The sequence below is a fragment of the Eschrichtius robustus genome, chromosome 16 (assembly GCF_028021215.1).
Source record: "Eschrichtius robustus isolate mEscRob2 chromosome 16, mEscRob2.pri, whole genome shotgun sequence".
Classification (NCBI taxonomy): Eukaryota; Metazoa; Chordata; class Mammalia; order Artiodactyla; family Eschrichtiidae; genus Eschrichtius; species Eschrichtius robustus.
The window spans coordinates 54,156,199-54,173,574 of record NC_090839.1 but is presented as its reverse complement, the minus strand read 5'-3'; the positions used below and the strand labels follow the sequence as shown (position 1 = coordinate 54,173,574).

Genomic DNA, 17,376 nt, shown 5'->3' with positions numbered 1-17,376 from the left:
AGTGCACACCGCGCACTCTCTCCTGGACAAGCCTCCCGCCACCTTCTCTCCCTTCAATGGAACTGCCTGCACTGCCACATTTGCTGCCACCTTCTTGCTTTACTCCTGCCCCAGCTCCCCTTTGGCCTGGCCTCTGCTCCAGCACATGGTGACAACGCACTAACAATCTCCCCCACTGCAGCCCAGCAGCCTCCCTCAGGAGTCACCTCCCTAAACTCACTACAGCCCACATCTCCGTCAATCCCCTTCCTGAGCCCTCAGTTCCCTGCACCCTGTGACAAAGCACCGCCCTGGTCTGTCCCCAGCACTCCAGGTTTCTTCTCAAGCGAAGCACAAGGAAGATTAGCACACACTCGTCCATAGCACAAGAATGAAAGACCGCTGGGCCCTCGGGAGTGTGAAATTCTGCAGGCGCCAGGCCTACCGGCTTGAAAAATCCAACAGCCATGGACTCCAAGCTCTTGCTTTCAGGATGGATGACGCAGAAAAGGAGATATAAGCCAGTGATGGACACAGGGCACTGCCCTGCGCATCAGTAAAATGGGCTGAAGGGCTCAGAACGGCAAGTGAGGGAAACTGAGCGCTCGGCACAGCTGGTCTGTTCAAATGAGCAGCCGCCCGTGGTGGGACAAGCCGTCTCTAAAGCGGCCTGGGCTCCTTCCAAAGTCTCAGAGTAGGAGGAACATGAATAATTTACAGGCAACAAGAAACAAACACCCAGCACTCCAGTTCCAAAGAGCCTCCCTCGTACAACCCACCTCATCGTGCCCAGAGGGGAGCCCACGTATTCCTCACACACAATTTAAGACACATCCCTTCTGGCTTCCCTGGTGGCACAGTGGTTAAGAATCCGCCTGCCAATGCTGGGGACACGGGTTCGAGCCCTGGTCCCGGAAGATCCCACATGCCGTGGAGCAGCTAAGCCCGTGCGCCACAACTACTGAGCCTGCGCTCTAGAGCCCAGGAGCCACAACTACCGAGCCCATGTGCCACGACTACTGACGCCTGCACGCCTAGACAAGAGAAGCCACCACAATGACAAGCTGGCGCCGCAACGAAGAGTAGCCCATGCTCACCACAACGAGAGAAAGCCCGCGCGCAGCAACGATCACCCAATGCAGCTAAAAATAAATAAATAAATTTATTAAAAAAAAAAAAAGACACATCCCTTCAAACATGAACTGATAACAGTGGAGGATTCCATTTGTGTGAAATTCTAAAACTGGCTAAAGGAACCGATGGCGACAGAAATGAGAATGTGGCTGGGGGGTCAGACGACACTGAGAGGGGGCAAAAGGTGACCCACTGGGCTGGCGGTGACGTTCCACGTGTCCTTTGGGGTCACCAACTGTGTGCATCTGCACACTTCTCGATTTAAAAATAAGACAACAGGTGGTCCAGGAGCAGTCCCGGGGACAGCCCATTTTGGCTTTCTTTTGGGCCAAAGCTTCTATCACCTCCCTCCCATTCCACACTGAGAATCCATTCAGTCATTTGTTTACCAAAATTGTACTTAAAACCCAGGCCCTGCTCTAGGCACTGGGGTCACAGCAAAGAGCATCATTGGACATCTCTGATTATTGGGGGAGCTACTGAGCGGAGAAGGAAGGTGTGTGTTTTCCTGCACTATTACCTAAAAACTCTCAGAAACCCCTTCTTTTGCTTGAGGAGTTCTGAGGCAAACAGCACATCAATGAACAGGAAAAGTGCTGTCCACCAGGCTGGGCTGGGAGGGGTTAACACAACTGTGGGAAGGGATGCTCTCCTCCCTCGGCCACAGGAAAGGCGGGGAATCCATCCCCTTGCCTCAGTCAAGATGTTTTTCTTGGGCTTCCCTGGTGGCACAGTGGTTAAGAATCCGCCTGCCAATGCAGGGGACACGGGTTCGAGCCCTGGTCCAGGAAGACCCCACATGCCGCAGAGCAACTAAGCCCGCGCGCCACAACTACTGGGCCTGCACTCTAGAGCCCGCGAGCCACAACTACTGAAGCCCGCGTGCCTAGAGCCTGTGCTCCTCAACAAGAGAAGCCACCGCAATGAGAAGCCTGCGCACCTCAATAAAGAGTAGTCCTGGCTCGCCGCAACTAGAGAAAGCCCGCGTACAGCAACGAAGGCGTAACACAGCCAAAAAAAAAAACGATCATGTTTTTCTTGAGTATTTGTTCCGCCTCCTCGAATCAAAGAGTTCTGGGAGGCAAAATATTGAGGCCTGAAACGTCCCATGTGCATGGGACACAAAGAAACAAGAGGATCATTGATTCACAACATTTCTCAGAGGGCCTGTGAAGCAGGAGGCAGCAGAGTCCAGGGCTAAGCAAAGCTTCGAGGCCACCAGATCTGGGTTCAAATTCACTGTCCAGCTCCGCCTGCCATATGCGGGCTATGAGCCGCAGGGAGGGCTATAAAATGGGGATGGAAGTCCTCATAGGAAGCGTGCAAAACGCCTGCCAGGCAGTGAGATGTAAGCCCTCTGCAAAAGGTGGCCGCGACTGCCAGGTGCCAAGTTCTCTGCCAGGGGCCGGCAAACTTGGGGACCCGCAGTTGGAACTCGGGCCATCACCAGATTCTCGAGGATGAGAAGGCAGAGATAAGGGCACTACGCAGCTCAGGGCACCCTGCGTTTCAGAGCTCTGCCCTTTAACTTTACACTATATCCCAAGATGAGACAGATCTTATTTTGTTTTAAATTTTATTTCACCATTTTGCTTTTCTACCTCATGTCCATGGTAAAATGACCAGATGCGGAGGGCATGTCCTCGGACCACTGTGCACGTATGCCACCTGCGATCCCCCCCCCCCCACTCCTTCCAGAGGCAGAATCCTGTGGTTGTTCTAAGGACCAGCATCCCAGCAGTCGATGGGCGGCCAAAGGACTGCTCGTCTTTTGTGGCCCCACTTGGTCAGAATTGGGGAACTACAGCCCGGGTTTGGGGACAGACAAGGACAAAGAGGGAAAACAGAGACAAGAATGTGACCTGGGAGAAAAAGGGCCACTGAACTGGGGGCCAGAGATGTGGAGCCAAGAGCAAACCCTGAGGTCCCCTCTCCTGAAAGCTTCGGGCAGGTCTCCTCTTCTTGGAACGGAAACGAAGTGCAGGTGTGCCTCCGCCGCCCACCCGCACGTTCACACCCACGGACTCGGTCAGAGCGCGAAGCAGAGACAGCCGGGCCTGGGCTGGACGGGCCACCAGGACGGCTGGGCAAGAGGCGCCGCTGCCCCGTGGCTTTTCAATTGGGGATCTTGGTCAAGCTGGGACAGGGCTGCCCAGAATGCTGATTCCCAGTTCAGATCGAGGGAGTGGGTCAACCAGTTGGGTTTAAAAACAAAACAAACAACAAAAAAACCACCTGTAAATACTAGGTTGGGGCTGATGGTGGTAAGTGTATGTATTTAATGGTAGTAAAATGTACGTATTAAATACACATCCTTGGACTTCCCTGGCAGTCCAGGGGTTAAAACTCTGCACTTACACTGCAGGGGGCACAGGTTCGATCCCTGGTCACAGAAGTTCCACATGCCGCAGGATGCAGCCAAAAATTAAATACACGTCCTTGACTGACACCCAAGACTGGACCCTATTGAGGGCTCTAACCCAACTGAGAGCGAGTGAGTTCTTCCACAGAAAACTTGGGCAGCTGCAGGTGCCCTCAGCACTGTCTGGGGCAGTGGGTGAAATGGACCGCTGGCTGCTCAGTTTGAAGGGGAAAAGCACAGCAAAGGGGGCATCGGGCTTCAGAAACCCTGCCTGCCCCTCACCGCTGCTCCTTCAGCGAACCAGCCCCACCACTGGCCTTTCGGCACTTTTCCCATCTCACTCTGCTGGGTTTTTTTTATGTTTGATTTTAATCTCTACTTCTCTGGATTTGCATTTAAGGTCCTTCAGAAGCCAACAGATATTAAATGTGAAAGTGGGTCAAATTCGGTATAAATTAACACTTGATCATGAGGTTAACTTTTATAATAAAAATTATTTTTAAAAGTAATTCAATCTCCTGTCAGCATTTGCCTCTGGAATTAAGGCAGACGTTGGTGTTCTACATCACTCGCTTCTGTATCATTTGAGCTTTTTTTTTTTTAAAACAATGAGCTTGGGTTGTTTTTATTATCAGAAAAAAACAAGACTTGCAGGTGGTATGTGAAAATTATGAACACATCTTTTATATTAAAATAATCTGGGGTTTTTTTGCTATTTATTTATGGCTGTGTTGGGTCCTCGTTTCTGTACGAGGGCTTTCTCTAGTTGCGGCAAGCGAGGGCCACTCTTCATCGCGGTGCGCGGGCCTCTCACTATTGCAGCCTCTCTTGTTGCGGAGCACAGGCTCCAGACGCGCAGGCTCTGTAATTGTGGCTCACGGGTCCAGCTGCTCCGCGGCATGTGGGATCTTCCCAGACCAGGGCTCGAACCCGTGTCCCCTGAATTGGCAGGCAGATTCTCAACCACTGCGCCACCAGGGAAGCCCTAAAATAATCTGTTTTAATTAGTAACAACTTGGGAATTTTACAGTGTCTCTTCAAAGTATAAGTAGAATGGTTACCCATTTTGCCCCCAAATAGACCCTCTTAGTGCCAACGTTTAAGCCACATACCCTTGGAACAGCATGGCATTTATGCACTGATGCCAGAAATAAACATTCTAAACACAGACCCACATTTGTAATGAAGCAAAGAGGAGGTAGTTGTGGATAAGGATGCCAAATAGACTTGTGAAAATATTTTAAAGAGTTCCTGTGCAACTGTTAAAAAGAAAATTTAGTGGCCATATAAAAATCAGTTTTTAAAACTATTCATAGGTTTCAGGACAGCCATTTAAAAAAAAAGGTTTAAAAAGAATATTCCCCTTTTGTTAAATGCTGTTTAAAACTATGTTTTACTATGAACACATGTTCATGGTAAAATAGGAATCCATACACAATGTGAAGCAAAAACTTGAAATCCCCTCCTCACCCCAGTCCCAATAAAATGACGGTTAATAGTTTCTTGCGTTTCCTACAAGAAAATAAACTTTTTAAATAGGAGAGGGCTTGCCTGGTAAGAGGCCCAAGGGGTCTTCTGAGGTGGTGGTTGCCCTGGTACGCTCATGCCATGACCGCTGGTCAAGCAGTGTACTTTTCTGTGTGTATATTTCAACAAAAAAGTTAAAAATGGGAGGCCAGAGGAGAAGCAATACTGTAATTTGACAGTAAGAGTAGAAAGAGCAGCAAATATCTGACCAGCAAGACCTTCTGAATAGTTTACAACTAGAGTCAGGAGTCAACTTCTAAAAATAAAAAAAAAATTTTAAAAAGTAGCAAACAGCTACTGAATGCTACAGAAACCATGGAAATATTGTTGTATTAACATTTTCCAGATAAAAATCATTTTCAGTAGATAAGGGACAATTACTCAAAGACTATTTTATAAAATGAAATTGCTTTCTTCTCAGTTATTTTTAAGATGGGCTCAAATTTCACTATTTTGCTGCCCAAATACTTTGCTGCCCTATTTCAGGAATGCAGGAAACAAAAAAGAGGAACACAATTTGCTTTTTAATAACAAGAATAGAACTGGGAAGAATTTCTTTTTTTAATGTGGTCTGTTAAAGATGACAAAATACTTTTCTTTGGTCTTCCTGTGGAAGCAAAGGGAACAAACATTTGTTCTGTGTCCCTTTCCACAATCAGCTCCTCTTTGCTTCTTTACAACTGTGCATCTTATTAGAACGTTTAGAATGTTTACTTCTGGTACCAGTGAACAAATGCCGTGCTATTCCAAGGGTATGGGGCTTAAACGTTGGCACTAAGAGTCTATGAATTGGAAGAGACATTTTAAAGTCTCTACGTTGTCACACTCACAGGTGGTTCTCGCCATCAATATTCAGAGTGTTGGACCCCTCCCTGCCATGTAGGCCCTGCCTAAGCAGGAAGTGAGCCTCAGGTGAGGAGATGGGGAGTCTGAGATGCCCACAGGACGGGACTAGGGACTGGCCCTCATGCATGGTTACTCCCCCTCCACCTGACCATACAGGCTCGGTGTTGTGGGCACCTCGGGGTGACTGTCATGTGTCTGCCAGCCTCTGCAGTGGGGCACTCGATGGAGCACTGGTTCCACTGTTGACGTAGACCCCAAACTACTTCCTGCAGAAAGCCCTGGCTCCCTGCTCAGATCCCCTTCCCATCACTCCACAAGCACTGAGCAAACACCTTCAGGTTCAGAGTGGAACGTCAACCCTACTATGTATGTGCTCACTGGGTTTTCAAACACGTAGGCCTCTCTTTAATCAGCAGTGTAAGATATCTGGGCTTCAGATAACCCTGACCTGGCCTGTCAGCCAGCCTCTATCAGAGGTCACCCTAAAAAGAATGATATTTAGGGAAGGCGGTCTGATCCTGGAGTTATCAAAGACACTTAGAAATAGTCATTGAATGAAATTCAACATTTGGACTTAGCCAGAATGAGACCCAGGAGTTCCAGCATCATTTCGCAAATCAGCATTTTACTTGAAAGCACTGCACGTGGACAGAAGCAGGACCAGCTTCGACACAGAGTCTATATCCCAATCTAGCTTTCTGCAAACGAAGAACTGAGGTGGAAAAGCCATGAGGACTTTGTGGATCCCTTCCAGAAAGAGATGTCAGGGGAGGAGGTGTTGGCAGTTAAGATGTAGAGATGCAGGAGCCACCATTTAAGAGAAGACATGGCCTGACAAGCAGCCAGCCTTCTACTCAGGTAGGAGAGCTGTCACCAACAAGGAGCGACCTCTGGGCCATTTTAGCAGAGCAAAGATATGCACTGCCCAGCACTCAGAGCTCTGAGGATTCTTCTCTACACTGTGTTCCCTGTGGCTGCTGCCAGGTAAGGATGCTGTGTCCACCTGGTCTAAACACACCTCGGGCTGCCAGAAGACAAACTGCTGCTAACAGGTCCACTGAGGCTGGGATAGTCTGCGGGGCAGAGCACCTGGTGAGCAATGACAGCACCAACCTTCTTAGTTCTACTGGGTGTCTTTTATCTCTCCAATCTCCTAACATCCAGGAACTTTCTTCCATCCCAGGCAGAGGCCAAGTTGCCAAGCAACCTCAACAAGTTACATCTGAAGTCTGAGTGGGTGCGGTTAAAATAAACATGGTGATAAAGTCACTGTAAGTTACAACGGGAGAGGCTAAAGATAAGACACACACAGACCTTTTAAAAAAGTGTCTGTATTTTTTATTCTGGCTTGTGAACACCACACTATGCCTTGACTTTGTTACTTACAGGTTTTAACCATCTTTATAGAAACCCAGCATGTCTGCAAGCTCAGTGAGATGGAACTCCAGCAAACTGTGGCCCAAAGGAGAAGGAGCTCATGCACACTGCTTTCTCAAAGGTCCAGTTTGCACTTTAATTGTGACGTACAAAATCCTGGAGCAGGGGAGATGAAGACCTATGTGCACAGCCATGACTGACTTTGTCCATTTGTTAAATGACTGACGTTTATATTTCAGCCACCCTTGAGTTTCTTCTGGTCTGGAATCCCTTCTTCTCTAACTGAGCTTAAATCAATTCAGGGATTCTTGTAAGAGAGTATTTGTTTTGCTCCAGCCCCTTTTAATTCAGTGTTGTTCAAGACTCCCCTTCTCCCCACCTCGCAATCCAGTACTACTGACCAAAGAACTTCTAAGGCTTATCTGTACATCACAAAGTACTACACGGAATGTGGTATTTCTATAGATGACCTGGAGTCACAGTGACTTTCCCGGTTCAGTCAGTTAAGCATTAACTAGAAGTTTTCTGCCTTCCATGCCCGGGTAAAATATCTGCAACCAGCAATGTTCTCTCCAGTTCTGACTCTCTGATTAACAACCACTCCAGGTACCACAGGGAACTACCCTGTGGGGCTGTTATCCTTTTCCTTCAGGACAAATCAGTAAGAAAATGGCATGGCTCAAGGATTTGGCAGAATGAAAACAGACCAGTGAAGCAGGCAGTGTCCATGTTTATTGCAGAGTAACTCCTTTCCTCATCTCCAGGCCCTGGGCTCCGTCACCCGCTGGGCACACAGATCTTTGCTGTTAGCGGATTAAGGAAGGCGCTCAGCCTCCCTGAAAATCTTCCCGGGGCACAGACCACAGAAGCTATAGATTCCCTCTATTCCTTGGGAAGTGCCCGATAGGGCAGAGGAGGTCAGAGGTGGTGTAGGGGTCTGCATGGCCAGTCTGTAAACTACCAAAAACGTAAGGAATTCAGTTATCTTAACCAAAATGTACAGCTGAAGGAGTAAGATGTGGAGACGACCAAGAAAGAGTCCCAGGCTTTCAGGAGTTCACGGGAGGGCAAACAAGTCGGCAAACAACTACAATCCGTGCAACAAGTACTAAAGCAGAGGTAGGGCCGGGCGAGGCAGCGGCGAATCGCTGAACTGTGAAGAGGGCAGGCCCTGCACCTCCCGTGAGACCTAGGGTGTAGTAAGGGGCAGGCTGCCCTGCGGTTCCAAATTTCCCCACCAACTCGTCCTGGGGCCTCGCACGGAGGCGTCCCAGGCAAAAGGGTCGGAATCGTGCTTCTCGGCACCCCTGGAGTCTGGGGTCGCGGCCCCCTCCTCACCCCGGGAAGCGTGAGCTCTGAGGCCGTCCCGAAACACCGCGCAAAGATCTGGGCTCCGGCTGGCGTGGGCCGCGCCCCCGGCCTCCCTCGAATGGACGGGCAGTTCCGCGCCCCGCCAGGGCCGCCTCGGTTCCCCTGCACCCCGGCAGTCCCACCAGCTGCGCTCCCCTGCCTCCCACGATCCCCGCCCCGGGCCGGGTTCGGCGCCCCACTGCAGGCCCGAGCCCGGGATACCTCACCTCGGGAGAGAGCCGGCGGCAGCGGACGGCGTTGTGGGGCTCAGTGCATCCTCGGTTCTCAGGGAGCCAGGAAGTGGGGCCGCGCGCAGCCCGCAACGAGTTATGTAACCGGTAGGGGCCGCAGCCTGGACGGAGGCGGCTGCCCAAGGCACTTCCGCCTCCCGCTCCGGGCCGGCGGCGCAGTCCCGAAGTCCATTGGCCACCGGCGCCCACGTGGGGCGCCACCTCTCGACGCCGACGCCGCCATCTTAGGAGCTGGCGGCCGGGCGCGAAGCCGAACACAGGAGAGGCTGGGATGCCGGCGGTGGGGCTGGGGGCGCGCCTCCAGGGGGCGCGTCTGCTAGCGGCTGGAGAGGCTCTGAGAGCCAGCGGAAGGTCCGAGATCCTTCCGGACCCGGCCGAACTTTGAACTGCCCGAGCCTGGCGGGTGTGGACGCCGGGGGCGCGGTCCGGTTGGTAGCCGGCCGGCTCTGGTTTTTCGGGAGGGCACAGCTGAGCGTCCCCGCGCAGACCCGGAGGCTCACAGCCCTCCAGTTCCCGGCCAACACTTCCCTCGTTTGGGTTTGGGGCTTGAGCTTTTCCATCCCCAGCGGCTGGAGGGTTGTCAAGCCAGGGAAGCGTGATCGGAGGACCGACAGCGGCTGGAGGGCAGCGCCACCCCGCCCAGCGCCGGACGTCGGCCGGCAGCCAGAGTCCAGCTTCCGCAGACAGGCAGTTAAGGCTGTCGCCGTGTAAATGGGCGGGGGTCAGTTGCCCTCAAGTTGGAGGTTCTACATCACAAAACCTAACTTAAATTTTGTTGCTAAGGGACTCGTGTAGAGCAAACTCCGATGTTAACTTTAAAGGAGAGATTTATTCTTTGCCTTCAAATAACTTACAGTGGTAACAGGGCCAAAGGATGGAATCGGAAGGCTAAAATGATCAACCCTAAAAGGATTTAATTCACATCCAAATGAATAAACGTTATCACAGATTAAAACAGTCTAAAATCACACTATCAGGACTTCCCTGGTGGTCCAGTGGGTAAGACTTAGGGCTCCCAATGCAGGGGGCCTGGGTTTGATTTCTGGTCAGAAAACTAGATCCCCCATGCATGCGGCAACTAAGAAGTCCGCCAAAGAAGATCCGGAGCAGTCAAAACAAATAAATAATAAATAAATAAATATTTTAAAAATAATAAAATAAAATCACACTATCTCATAAATGTTGAATGCATATTCTTTAACATTTTGACAAAGAAAATATACCTAAAGAGATTAGAAGTTTTAAAGGCAATTGGTATAAATAGATCAAGAGTAGTGGAACAAGGGGATGTAAAACAACCAGGATATTCTATTGTCTACATAATATGATGTTAGTGACTGATGGAATCTTGGTTTGTGTAAAGCAACTTATATTTCCTTTCTGTAACAGTTTCTGTAAGTTCCTATTTTTTTAAAGGCTGAAAAATCGCGGGCAAATGAAAACATAATATCATTTACAACTCGGTAGAGTTACAGTTTTAAGTACTGCAAACATGCTACTGTAAGCAAAGATGCTGTGGTAAATGTGTTTGGGTCCACTCAGAGCATTTCAAGCGCTCTATACAATTATATTTAGTGTGTCACTATTATAATCAAACTTGAAAAAAAAAGCTTTAATATAAATGAAGATAGAACAAGCAACAGTGAGGCGGGTATAAAATGCATACTTTGAAGTCTTACATACTTTGTAGAGATGGGCTGCAAATTTAGCTTCAGTCTTTCCAGAATCCACTTTGAAGAGAACTGGTTGGGAGATCCAGCGAGTCAGTGTGTCAGAGGTGGCTAATTGTCCCCTAGTATCCACTGTCTTCCTCCTCCTCCTCTCCCTTCTTTTTATTTATTTTTGATTGTGTCGCGTCTCAGTTGCGGCATGTGGGGTCTTTCATTGCGGGCACGCAGGCTCTTCACTGCGGCAGGCGGGCTTCTCTTGAGTTATGGCACGCGGGTTTTTTTTTCTTCTCTCTCTCTCTCTAGTTGTGGCGCGTGGGCTCTGTAGTTTTCGGCACATGGGCTCTCTCGTTGAGGCCCACAAGCTCAGTAGTTGTGGCGCAGGCTTAGTTGCCCTGCGGCATGTGGGATCTTAGCTCCCCAATCAGGGATTGAACCTGCGTTCCCTGCATTGGAAGACAGATCCTTTACCACTGGACCACCAGGGAAGTCCCATCTTCCTTCTTTTTAAAAAGCAACTGCTTTCTCCTCCTCTTGTAGTACAATAGAACAGCACCCCCTATAGCAGGTAATAGCTGTCAAGCTGAGCTTATACTTCTTACCCTCCCTTGCAGCAATGTGAGGCTATATGCCAAAGTTTTTACTGATGGACAAGAGCGGAAGTGATGTGGACAACTTAAGTTCTTAAGCATGTCCTTAAGAGGAAATTGCTTAAATATTAATAATTGGTGAAGCTAGGTGAAAGGTACATAGGTGTTTACTGCATTGTTCTTTCAAATACTCAGAAGGTTTGAAAATTTTAAATTAAAAGGATGAGGTTTTAAAAAAAGAAAATTGCTTGTTTTCCTCATCCTTTCTCTCGCCTTCCATCATGTTCCCATCCATGGAACATGGGGGCAGTGGTAAGCCCCTTCAATCACACAGGAAAGGCAAAACCCTTCCCAGGTCCTTGTTACTCAAAGTGTGGTCTTGTGGTCCAGCAGCATGAGCATCACCTGGGAGCTTGTTTAAAATGCAGAACCTCAAGCCTCACAAGACTGAATCAGAATTTGCATGAAGCACTCTGTAAGTGTAGCAGAGTTGACAACATTCTGTTGTTTCCAGGGTTCTACATAGAGCACTAATAAGACGAACTGTCAAAACTGAGAAGGGCATCTATATCCATTCAAACTTTAAAAGCACTTTCTAAAAAAAATGAGAAAATAATGATAACTATTCCCCCAGGGTTTACTATGTGCTGGGCACTGTGTAAGCATCTTACACAGGATCTCATTTATCCTCAGGACAATGGTTTCAGTCAGGTACCATGTGTCACTACAAGGGACATTCCAGGTAGTTGTCCTCTTTAAAAAAATTCCACTCTATCCCATTGTGTGGGTGGTATTGACTCCACCCCAAAATGGTCCCTACTTTGGTCTAACCCGTTAAGTTCAACCCATTCTCCCTTGGCTCAGCGACTGGCTCAGATAACCCAGCAAGTGGGAATTGCTGACCACAGGAATTGGTTCAGGAAAGGTCTAATCAGCACTGAGCTCAATACTGATTGGTCCTCCAAGTCTTTGCCTTCCTGGTTTTTCTCTATTTTTGATGTGTTTTGAGATATTTCTTCCACTTGATCTAAGAGACCACTGGCTTTATGATGACCATCCTCTCCTTCAATTTACCTACTGAATGTTAATTAATTAATTAATTAATTAGGCCACACCACACCATGCGGCATGCGGGATCTTAGTTCCCCAACCAGGGTTCGAACCCGTGCCCCCTGCAGTGGAAGCGTGGATTCTTAACCACTGGACTGCCAGGGAAGTCCCTACTGAATGTAAATTTAAAAACAAAACAAAACATGCTTTTCAGTTCCAGAAAGTTTTGCTATAATCGAATCTCCTCCAGTCATCGTATTTGGGTAGAGCTGCCATCTGTCTCTTTCAGAAGTTCTATTTCCTCAAGAGCTGCCTATTCTGAGAGTTCTGCCAGCTCCTTCTCCCTCTGGCTGCCAAGTCTCTTCCAAGTGTACTGTTATTTTTCTCTTGCCTACTCATGACTGTTTTTACCCTCTGGCCATGGGTCAAGCACAGAGATATCTGCAGGCACTACCAGTGGGGGGCGTCATCAGTCTCTACTTCTGCATTCGAGCCACGTTCCAAGCTGCCAAGAGTGGTTCTCTGTGGAGCTCTTGAAGGGAAACCCTCAATTCCTGCCTCCTCAGCTGCAGAGCCCTTTCCCAGCTTCGGTGATAGGGAGGTAATCAGGCTCTGCTGGGTCAGGGAGAGCCGCAAGCTACCATCTCCATGGGCAGGCTCTGCCGTTCCAGAGCCCCGGCTGAACTACTCTAATTATGGAATACATGCTCACTGTAACAAATAGGAATTAACTTTCTCTGCCGTTCCACAAATTTCCAAGGCCAAGATCTCTCCAGAAATTAAGCCAAGATTAAGCATAGTAATTTTCATCTCTCTCTCTCTGGTGCATAGAGGAATAAGGTCGGGTACCGCTGTCTTCTGCCAACCCTAGGTGATCCCAGCCACCCAGGGCCCTACTCACTGCTCTATCATAGATGGACTGCGGTTGGGGAGGCGGGGAGAGCAGGGGCTGGGGATAAGGTTTCCCTCCCAACACCCGGACATTCAGGTTGTAAGCAGTATTGCCACTAAAAACCTTGGACAGAAACCTGCAATATTTCAGATTATTTCCTTAGCGAAAATTCCTAGAATGTTGTTTTTTTATATATATAATATATATTCTTCTTAAAAAATATTTATTTATTTATTTGGTTGCGCCAGGTCTTAGTTGAGGCAGGCGGGCTCCTTAGTTGTAGCTCCAGGGCTCCTTAGTTGCGGCTTGCCAGCTCCTTAGTTGTAGCACGTGGACTCCTTAGTTGCGGCAGTCACGCTCCTTAGTTGTGGCTCCACGGCTCCTTAGTTGTGGCTTGCCAGCTCCTTAGTTGCAGCATGTGAACTCTTAGTTGCGGCATGCATGTGGGATCTAGTTCCCTGACCAGGGATCGAACCCAGGCCTGCACTGGGAGGGCAGAGTCTTATCCACTGTACCACGAGGGAAGTCCCAAATGTTGGTTATTTTTAATTGATTTCATTTTCAATTTGAAAACATTTCATTTTCATTTGAAAACAAATGCCACACTGCCTCCTGTCTCATACATCCTCACCAACATGAAGTTCATTGCAGAATTATTTACAGTAGAGAAAAACTGGAGAAAAATGACCTAATTTCTAAGTATTTTCCCTCTCTTTCAGGAGGAAAGATTGCATCCAATTAAGATTATATATATAAGGAGTTTTTGATAACATGGGGAAATGCTTCCAATACGTTTTTTTTTCTTTATAAATTTATTTATCTTTGGCTGCTTTGGTTCTTCGTTGCTGTGCACGGCTTTCTCTAGTTGTGGCGAGTGGGGGCTACTCTTCGTTGCGGTGCGTGGGCTTCTCATTGTGGTGGCTTCTCTTGTTGCAGAGCACGGGCTCTAGGTGCGCGGGCTTCAGTAGTTGTGGCGAGTGGGCTCTAGAGCACAGACTCAGTAGTTGTGTCGCACAGGCTTAGTTGCTCCGTGGCATGTGGGATCTTCCCAGACCAGGGCTCAAACCCGTGTTCCCTGCATTGGCAGGCGGATTCTTAACCACTGCACTACCAGGGAAGACCCCAATATAAGTTTTTAAATGGGATACCAAATTGTACATAAAATGCCATCATAATTATTGAAAATATACTGAAAAGAGCAATAAGGAAACAATAATGTTGAGTGATTATCTTTGGATGATGAGCAAAGGGTAATTTTTTCTTCTTTATACTTTTTTCTATATTTTTCTTATTTATTACAGTGAGTATGTATTTCTTCCATAATTAGCAGATTATTTAAGCCAGGGCTCTGGAGTCAGATTGCCTGGGTTGAAATTGCTCCTAACAGTTTAACAGCTATAACATCTTGGGTTAATTATTTAACCTCTCTAAGCCTTAGTTTCCATATCTGCAAAATAGGAGTAATGATTGTAACTGCCTCAGATGATTATTGGGAAGATTAAAAGAAAATATGTTGCATAACACTTGGCATAAAAGAACTGCTCAAAAAGTATAAGCTTTATAATTGAAAAGGTTTCTAAATAAAGCTGTTGTGTATTGGCACTTTAGCAATCAGATACCTCAATGTAATCCACAGATAGCTTCCTGTAATGAGGCGTTTCCCAAGAACTTGAAAGAGGGGAATAAGGCTGAATTTTGAGAATTAAATGGGGAAAATGAAGATAAAATCGTGTTTCTGCAGCAATAAGAAGTAACCTCGGGACGTCCCTGGTGGTCCAGTGGTTAAGACTCTGCGATCCCAATGCAGGGGGCCCCAGTTCGATCCCTGGTCGGAGAACTAAGATACCACATACTGCAACTAAGCCTGCGTGCCGCAACTACAGAAACCTGTGCGCTGCAACTAGAGAAGGCTGTACGCTGCAACGAAGAGCCTGTGCAGCCAAAATAAATAAATAAATAATAAAAAATTTTTTACAAAGTAATCTTAAGGAAAGCCTGGGAAGTTAAGTCGTGATTTATGGATCTGAAAAGTAATGTGTTTACAGAGCGGCCTAGTCTGAATGGAGCCAAGAGAAAGAAGAGTCAGCAAGGGTCTGGCAACCCTCCGGCACTGCTCAGACACAAGGAACATGGACTTGTGGGGCAAGCATTCCTGACCTTTGAGAAAGGCCTGAGTAAAAGATCTCCCTTAAGGCTCTCTTTTCTTTCCTCTTTATACGCTGCTTACCAAGAACTTTCTGGTTAGCAGTCTGTTTTCCCAGGAACACTAAGAGAGAAGGAGGTGTCTGGAGCAGGGTTAAGAGCATTCCAGTGACTCTTGACTATAAACAAGTAAACCAGAATTTGGTTTAAGCCTCAGTCTTTTGTGAGCCTGCACTCTAAGGGGAAAAAAATCTCATTATTTTAATGTGTACTTCTTAGTAAGTTTTATCACTTTTTTCTATTTTTATTAACCATTTACATTTCATCTTTATATGATTTTTACAGATGTATGCAACATATTTTGGTTTTGGTTTAACTTGGGGGGATTTTATGACATAAACATTTTTTTAGAAGTACGCATGCCCTGGACTTCCCTGGTGGCGCAGTGGTTGGGAATCTGCCTGCCAACGCAGGGGACACGGGTTCAAGCCCTGGGCCGGGAAGATCCCACATGCCACGGAGCAACTGAGCCCGTGTGCCACAACTACTGAGCCTGCGTGCCACAACTACTGAAGCCTGCACACCTAGAGCCCGTGCTCCACAACAAGAGAAGCCACCACAATGAGAAGCCCGCATACCACAAAGAAGAGTAGCCCCTGCTCACAACTAGAGAAAGCCTGCACACAGCAATGAAGAACCAACGCAGCCAAAAAATAAATAAGTAAATAAATAAATAAATTTTTTAAAAAAGAAAGAAAAAAGAAAGAAGTATGCATGCCCATGGTAAAATTTTAAAAGCAGAACAAAAGGATATATGGTGAAAAGTAAGTTTCCTTCCCTCTGACTCTGAGTAACAAGAGTTCTCCACTGTTACCAGCGTCTCTGCATGCTCTCAGAGACCTTATTTACACGGACAATATGATATTTTCATAAATAAAAAGCAAGTGTGAGTGAGATGAGGGCTGAGCTTGGGTACTGGATGCTTGTCCTCCCTTCTTCCTTCACTTAAGGTTAGCTGGGCACTATGCTGGGAGCTGTGGGTACCAGTAGTGACTGAGATGTGTTCTCTGCCTTTGAGAAGATATGTGATTACAAGACGGTTTGATGAGGGTTTCAACAGAAGCACTTACACAGAATAATGGAACTTTTTGAATGTAATCTGAGTGAACATGTAGTTTCTAAGTGTCTGCTATGTGCTACATACTGTGTTACAGTCCTTCCTCAATGTCCTCATTTACTCTCCCAATCACCCTGAAAAGTCAGTACTGTTGTCCCATTTTACAATGAAACACCCACCCAAGGCCTTTATAGCATGCAGAATGAAACTTGTCTCCCCAGGGGCACCATGAGGATGAAAGTCAAGAAACAAATTGGTTCTTCATTTAAAGACGTGATGTGTTCTCTTGGATCACAACCTTCCTGACACCCAGGAGGACAGCTGACTTACCAAAACCAGCCTTTCCAGGAAGACACCGAAAACATTTTTCCAGGATCCCAGAAACAGATCATGAACAAGCCACTTCATGGCAAGCCCTGTAGACAGTCAGCTTGTTGACTAGCATCTGCTTTGCCTGAGAGGACTCTGGACCTCCCTGGGAGCACTCCCAGGGGAGGAGAAAGGTTCCAGGAGACTGGCTGGAGGTGCAGTGGATTGTTCTGACTCATGGTTCTGATGGGTTCATTAATATTTACATGGATCATAAGAAATCTGTTGCATTTCTTTACACTAACAATGAAATATCAAAAAGGGAAAGTAAAAAAACCCAAAAAACAACAACCCCTTTTGAAATTGCATAAAAAAATAAAATACTTAGGAACAAAACTGACCAAGGAGGTGAAAGACTTATATGCTGAGAAGTATAAAACACTGATAAAGGAAATTGAAGATTATTCAAAGAAGTGGAAAGACATCCCATGCTCTTGGATTACAAGAATTAATATTGTTAAAATGGCCACGTTACCCAAAGCAATCTACAGATTTAATGCGATCCCTATCAAATTACCCATGACATCTTTCACAGAACTAGAAAAAATAATCTTAAAATTTATATGGAACCATAAAAGACCCAGAATTGCCAAAGTGATCCTGAGGGAAAAGAACAAAGCTGGAGGCATAACCCCCCCAGACCTCAGACAATACAAAGCTACAGTAATCAAAACAGCCTGGTATTGGCACAAAAACAGACATATGGATCAATGGAACAGAATA

At 47.1% G+C, this 17,376-nt stretch overlaps 1 protein-coding gene across 2 annotated transcripts in view; it reads right to left on the bottom strand.

The window, feature by feature from the left end:
* Window positions 1-17,376, bottom strand: part of NAA60 (N-alpha-acetyltransferase 60, NatF catalytic subunit) — a 39,403-nt gene that overhangs the window by 13,914 nt on the left and 8,113 nt on the right. The window contains exon 1 of one of the 2 annotated variants that reach the window (XM_068525044.1): window positions 8,803-8,963. The exons of the other annotated variant lie outside the window; for it this stretch is intronic. The gene's annotated coding sequence lies outside the window, so the exon portion shown is untranslated. Of the gene's footprint in view, window positions 1-8,802; window positions 8,964-17,376 lie in introns of those variants that run through there. 2 annotated transcript variants of the gene reach the window in all.